Below are 6000 nucleotides of genomic sequence, written 5' to 3' on the forward strand. Positions count from 1 at the left end.
CTTGGACTTGAATTTGGGCTTGACTTTGATTGTTGGCAATATTTACATTACTCACATTGGTCCATCAATTTCTTGATGTAAAACCCATGCAAATACTCCATGCTAGTCCAATCTTGTTCCTACTTAGCTTAGTGAACTTGATGTATGATAATGTTGAATCATATAGCTTATATGTTTATGTTTTGATGATGTCAAGAGTGTTCTATATTTTATATACTTGTTGCGCGTAATCGTTTGTCTAAGTATTTTAGATTCAAATCATCTAAAGCAATAAAGGAAGTTGTGACAAAAGTATACAAGTCTCCATTGAAGATTAAATGATGTGAAGATTCATTCAAGATTTATATGAAGACGAAGTCCGTCTAGAAGATTAATCAAGCTTGGATGATGACGTAGCCTATACTCGAAGATCTCTCTGAAGATTAGAATAGTATAGGTGTTTATCTCGTAATGATAATCAAGAATGAGTTTCTTAAATTAGTAAAGTTATAGCTTTGCAGCTATAACATTACTTGTAAAAGAGCTCAATGTTATAGCTCTTCTACTATAACATTGAGATGCTGAGTTTTTACACACGACTTATATTGTTTCGAAAATTGTTTTTATAATAGTTTAAAGTTTATTTTAAATGTTTTAATGAAAGTATTTATATAATAAAGCCCGGTTTAGTGAGAAGTTCGGTTTTGTATTGGACGTTGATTAGTAGTCATGATGGGTCAACTTATGAGTTGGACTTTGCTACTAATTAGGGTTTCAACAAAACTTATCTTAAAACCTAAATTCTAACCCATATGTTAAAACTAGGGTTTGCACGAGTCACAAGGCATATGAGCCGTGACATTTCGTGTTACCTAGGGTATATTAGGTAAAGATTTTATTCTATAATAATATCTTTACATATCTTATATATTTTACTTAACATATTTATTTATGATAAGAGATATTCTTGTTTTAGGAAATCTTATCATAATCTTAAAATTTATAGTAAAGATAATATTTGAATAGATTATATTCTATCTCTTGAAATATTTTTTATTATCTTTTAAAGTTTTTATGAAAGAGATAATAAGAAGATATGATTAATTTACATATCTTATTATTTCCGGCTATTAGGGTTTGTGCAAAAACCGTGTGGCCTACTCCTTTTTTCCTATAAATACTTTGCTTTTTTCAACATCTAAAAGAGAGACCTTAAGCATAAAAATTGATTTTTAATTTACAAAGCAAACTGTGTGTTTTCAAACAGAAAAACCGATTTGTTATTTTGAAAAGGTCGTGTGTTTTTAAAGCTGGCATACTTGTTCTTATTTTATCGTTATAAGATAATAGTGCTTAGTTGATTTCTTACTTGTTAATTAACGTGAACCTTTGTTAGAATCATTAGTGCTTTCTTATTAGCGTAAGTTAGTCACTCGAGTATTTAACGGTACTCATTGAGTTACAGCTAGAGTTAGTTGTACGAGCTGGGTTAGTAAATTTGTAATCCGTAGAAAGGTACTAAATTTATTAATCGAGAATAGTGGACGTAGGTTTCGACTTGTGAAACTGAACCACTTTAAAAACCGTGTGTCTCTTCGTTATTTCGTTTATTTCGCTTACTTTCATTAGTTGATTAGTTAAGGTTTAATCAATAAACATTAAATAATCAATTACATACGCATAATCGAAAAAGCTTTAAAAAGTTTTAAATCCTCAATTCACCCCCCTCTTGAGTATTTTGGATCAATAGACTCTTCAATTGGTATCAGAGCCTCGTACTCTTGATTGCCTAACCGCAAAGAGGCTGATCTATCTTGATTTTCATTTATCTTATCGTTTTATATTCCGCTGCCTATCACGTGATAAATGGATTCCAAATATCTCAAATGTCCGTCTTTGATGGGAAGAATTATGGATTGTGGAAAAACATGATGATTCACTATGTGAAAGGTCACGATTGGGAGTGCTGGAGGATGATTCAAAACGGACCGCACAAAATTCTTGTGGCATCCGAGGAAGGCACTACCTATGAAAATAAAGAAGAGGACTATGTCGAGGACGACTACAAGAAGGTCGAAAATAACTCCAAAGCAATAAGTCTCCTGCAAAACGGAATGACTTATACTGCGTTTGATCGATTCTCTTCATGTTCCACGGCCAAGAAGATATGGGATGGGCTTGAATTAGCTTATTAGGGTACTTCCATTGTTAGGAAGCACCGAATAGATTTGCTTATGCAAAAATATGAGCTATTCATTATGGAGCCTAATGAGTCCTTAGATAGCATGTCTGCAAGGTTTTCAAGCATCATAAACGAACTGAAAAACCTAGGTAGGAAATTCAGTACAGTGGACATTGCTAGAAAGGTTCTTAGGAGCCTTACTAAGAAGTGGCGTGCTAAGGTCACTGCAATGGAGGAATCACGAGATCTTGAAACCCTATCCTATCAAGAACTCATTGGTGCTCTCATGGCCCATGAAATTACTCTTAACAAAGATGACGCTGAACCAAGTCGCAATAAGAGTATGGCCTTAAAGAGTGAAGAAGTTGACTCTGAACTAGAGGATGAAACTGTTCTGTTTGCACGCCGTTTCAAAAATAAGATATTTCGAAACAAACAAACAAAATCATCCTACAACAATAACAATAAATCGTCCAACAAAAAGGTTACTGAATCAAAGTCATCTTTCGCAAATAGAGGTTGATTCAAGTGTGGAGAATCTGGTCATATGATCAAGGATTGTCCAACATGGGAGAAGATAAAGGACAAGACAAAGCGTGAGAAGACAAAGAGAGAATTCAAGCTAGTTATGATGGCTTCGTGTTGGGGAGACCTTGACTCAGAAGATGACGAGGAATCTGAAGATGACGAAGTAGCAAACCTTTGTCTCAGCAGTGTTAGTCTTGACCTAATCTCCGACAGCGACGATGAAAGCACAAACTCACAATCAAACTATTACCTTCTCGGAGAATCAGACGAAGATGACGATGAAGAGGTAGGTTACCTTGAGCTCAAAAAACGCGTTAAGAAATTGTCTAAAAGTGCTTTAATTGAATTCTTTGAACAATCTCTTGATAAGTGTCACGAACAGGATTTGGAATTGAAAGATCTAAAGGAACAGATTCTCGAAATCGCAGAAGAGAATCATATCCTCAAGGCTAAAGCTAAGAAGTTGAAATCTAAAGTTATAGCTGAGAAAGCAACAACATTAGATTCTACTATGGCTGAAAAGAAGGAATTAGAGTCCAAAGTTATAGCTAATGAAGTTATAACTTCCGACCTAAAGCTTAACATCAAGCACCTTCAAGCCAAAGTTATAGCTAATGAAGCTATAACTTTAGAACTTAGAAAAGCCAAAGAACTTTTGGAAGCTAAGGTCACATCTGATGAAGCAGTGATCTTAAACCAAAAGAAAGAGTTAGATTCCCTTTCAAAGCAGTTAAAGGAATCTAAAACCGATATGGTCAATGTTAAGAAACAACACACCGATGCTGTGTTCATTCTTAACAAACGATTCCAAGACTTTCGTGATAACTTTAAAAAGGACAATGATGTAAATCACACGAAATGTCAAGAGGAAATTAAAAACCTAAAAGACTTACTTCTACACGCTAGAAAGGTCCATGATAAGTGGGAAGGTAGCACAAAAGTCCTAAACTTCCTAACCGAACAATCTGACAATAATATGAAGATGGGGTTAGGATATGAGTGCTACAGCCATAGAGATCACTCTAAATGCAAATCAACACCTTCGGATTTTGATTTCAGAAAAAGGAAGTATCTTTGATCTTCCGAATACGATTTGCAATTCTTTTTGTGGTCATACGGGTCACATCCAAATCAATTGTGTCAAAAAGGCTCATGATATACGAAAAAATGCCGAACATGCTAAAAGCTGTTGACACGAGTTGACGAGGATAAGGAAACCCCACTAACGAACCTAACGAAGAAAGGAACGATAAATTTTATTTGGTTCTATGACATGGCCTTTGACTACACCAAGAAACCTAGCACTTCACAAAACCCTTGTCGATCTCAACCTAGTAAACCTACTTACAAGGGAAATAGTCGTGAAAGACCTAGAGAAATTCCTAGACATAGAGAAAACCCTAACCCTAGAACTCCTCCCAAGCCAAATAAACCAAGGGTTAGAAAAACGGTTATTAGACAAGTTTGGATTCGAAAAGATCTAGTATATAGAGTAACTAATCATAGGGGACCCAACTTAGCTTGGGTACCTAAAAACTGTATCTAATCCTTTATGCAGGAAGAAGTGAAAGAAAACAATCAATGGTATCTTGATAGTGGATGCTCAAGACACATGACCGGAGATAAGAACCTGTTTCTTTCACTCAAACCCTTCAACGGAGGAAAAGTGACGTTCGGGGACAATAAAAAGGGAAAAGTAATCGGCATTGGCAAAATCGGAATTTCTAAATCTCACGCAATCAGTGATGTTTATCTCGTGGACGGTCTAAAACATAACTTGCTAAGAATATCTCAACTATGCGACAAAGGTAACAAAGTAGTTTTTCATAATAATAGTTGTCGCATTATTATTGAAGGAACTAGGAATGTTATTCTAGAAGGCCTCAGGAAAAGAAATGTTTATATGGTAGATTTAAATGCTGTGCCTACTAACTCTTTTTCATGCATGAAAGTCACACTTGATGATCCTTGTTTATGGCATAAACGCTTTGGTCACATTAGCTCACTAACCTTGAACAAACTCAAGAAGTGAGACTTGGTTGAGGGGTTACCTAAGATCAAGTTCGACCAAGAAAAGATGTGTGACACGTGTGCAAGGTGCAAACAAGTAAGATCATCGTTCAAACCAAAAAGAGTAGTAAGCACAAATCAAGCATTGGAATTGGTACACATGGATTTATGTGGACCAATGAAAGTAAGGAGTAGAGGAGGATCTAGGTACGTCTTTGTTCTTGTAGACGACTACTCAAGGTATGTATGGCCTATCTTCCTTCATTCAAAAGACGAAACATTTGATGAGTTCGATTGTCTTATGAAACATGTTCAAAATAAATATAAGACTAATCTAGTATCTATTCGTACGGATCATGGCACCGAATTTGACAATCAAACTTTTATAGAATATTGTAGACTTAATGGTGTAGTGCATAATTTTTCTGCAACAAGAACTCCTCAACAAAACGGTGTTGTTGAACGTATGAATAGAACTTTAGAAGATATGGCACGTACAATGCTTTTGTGTAGTGGTTTACCTCGTAACTTTTGGGCTGAAGCCATTAGTACTTCTTGCTACATCCATAATCGTGCTATGATCCGACCTATTCTTAAGAAAACCCCCTACGAACTCCTTAGAGGTCGAAAACCTAATATCTCCCATCTTCGTTGTTTTGGGAGTAAATGTTTTGTACACAATAACGGTAAAAACCGGTTAAGTAAGTTCGACCCTAGGAGAGTGATGAGGCGATTTTCATAGGATATTCAGATCATAGCAAGGCTTACAAAGTCTTCAATAAAAGAACTCTCTGTATTGAAAAAAGTGTCCACGTTATCTTTGATGAGGATAACGTGTTTGATAAGCCTTTACAGGATGAGGAAGAAGACTTGGATGAACCCGACTTTCATCTTTCAAGAGACGATCCCCCGAAATTGGAATTGGAGGACAATGAGATTGAGGGAACGAATGATGAACTTGATCGTTCCTCAAAAGATAAAAAGGAGAAAAACAAAGTTATAGTTGATGATACTATAACATTGACTCAAGACAAGAACTCCCAAACCAATGTTATAGATAATGTTACTATAACATCGAATCCAAATCAAGGTGTAGAGTCCGAGGTTATAATCGGCTCTAATGCAGCATCCGGATTGGATTCAGGGGGAACTTACTCAAATTCCAATCCAGATGAAGTTGGGACAAGCTCAAATAACGATGAATAACCAAGCACCTCAACAAAATGGAAATACAAGAGCTCACACCCCATGGACAATATTCTAGGGAATATTAAAAAGGGTGTTCAGACAAGACGTTCCTT

The sequence above is a fragment of the Silene latifolia genome, chromosome 9 (genome assembly GCF_048544455.1).
Source record: "Silene latifolia isolate original U9 population chromosome 9, ASM4854445v1, whole genome shotgun sequence".
Lineage (NCBI taxonomy): Eukaryota > Viridiplantae > Streptophyta > Magnoliopsida > Caryophyllales > Caryophyllaceae > Silene > Silene latifolia.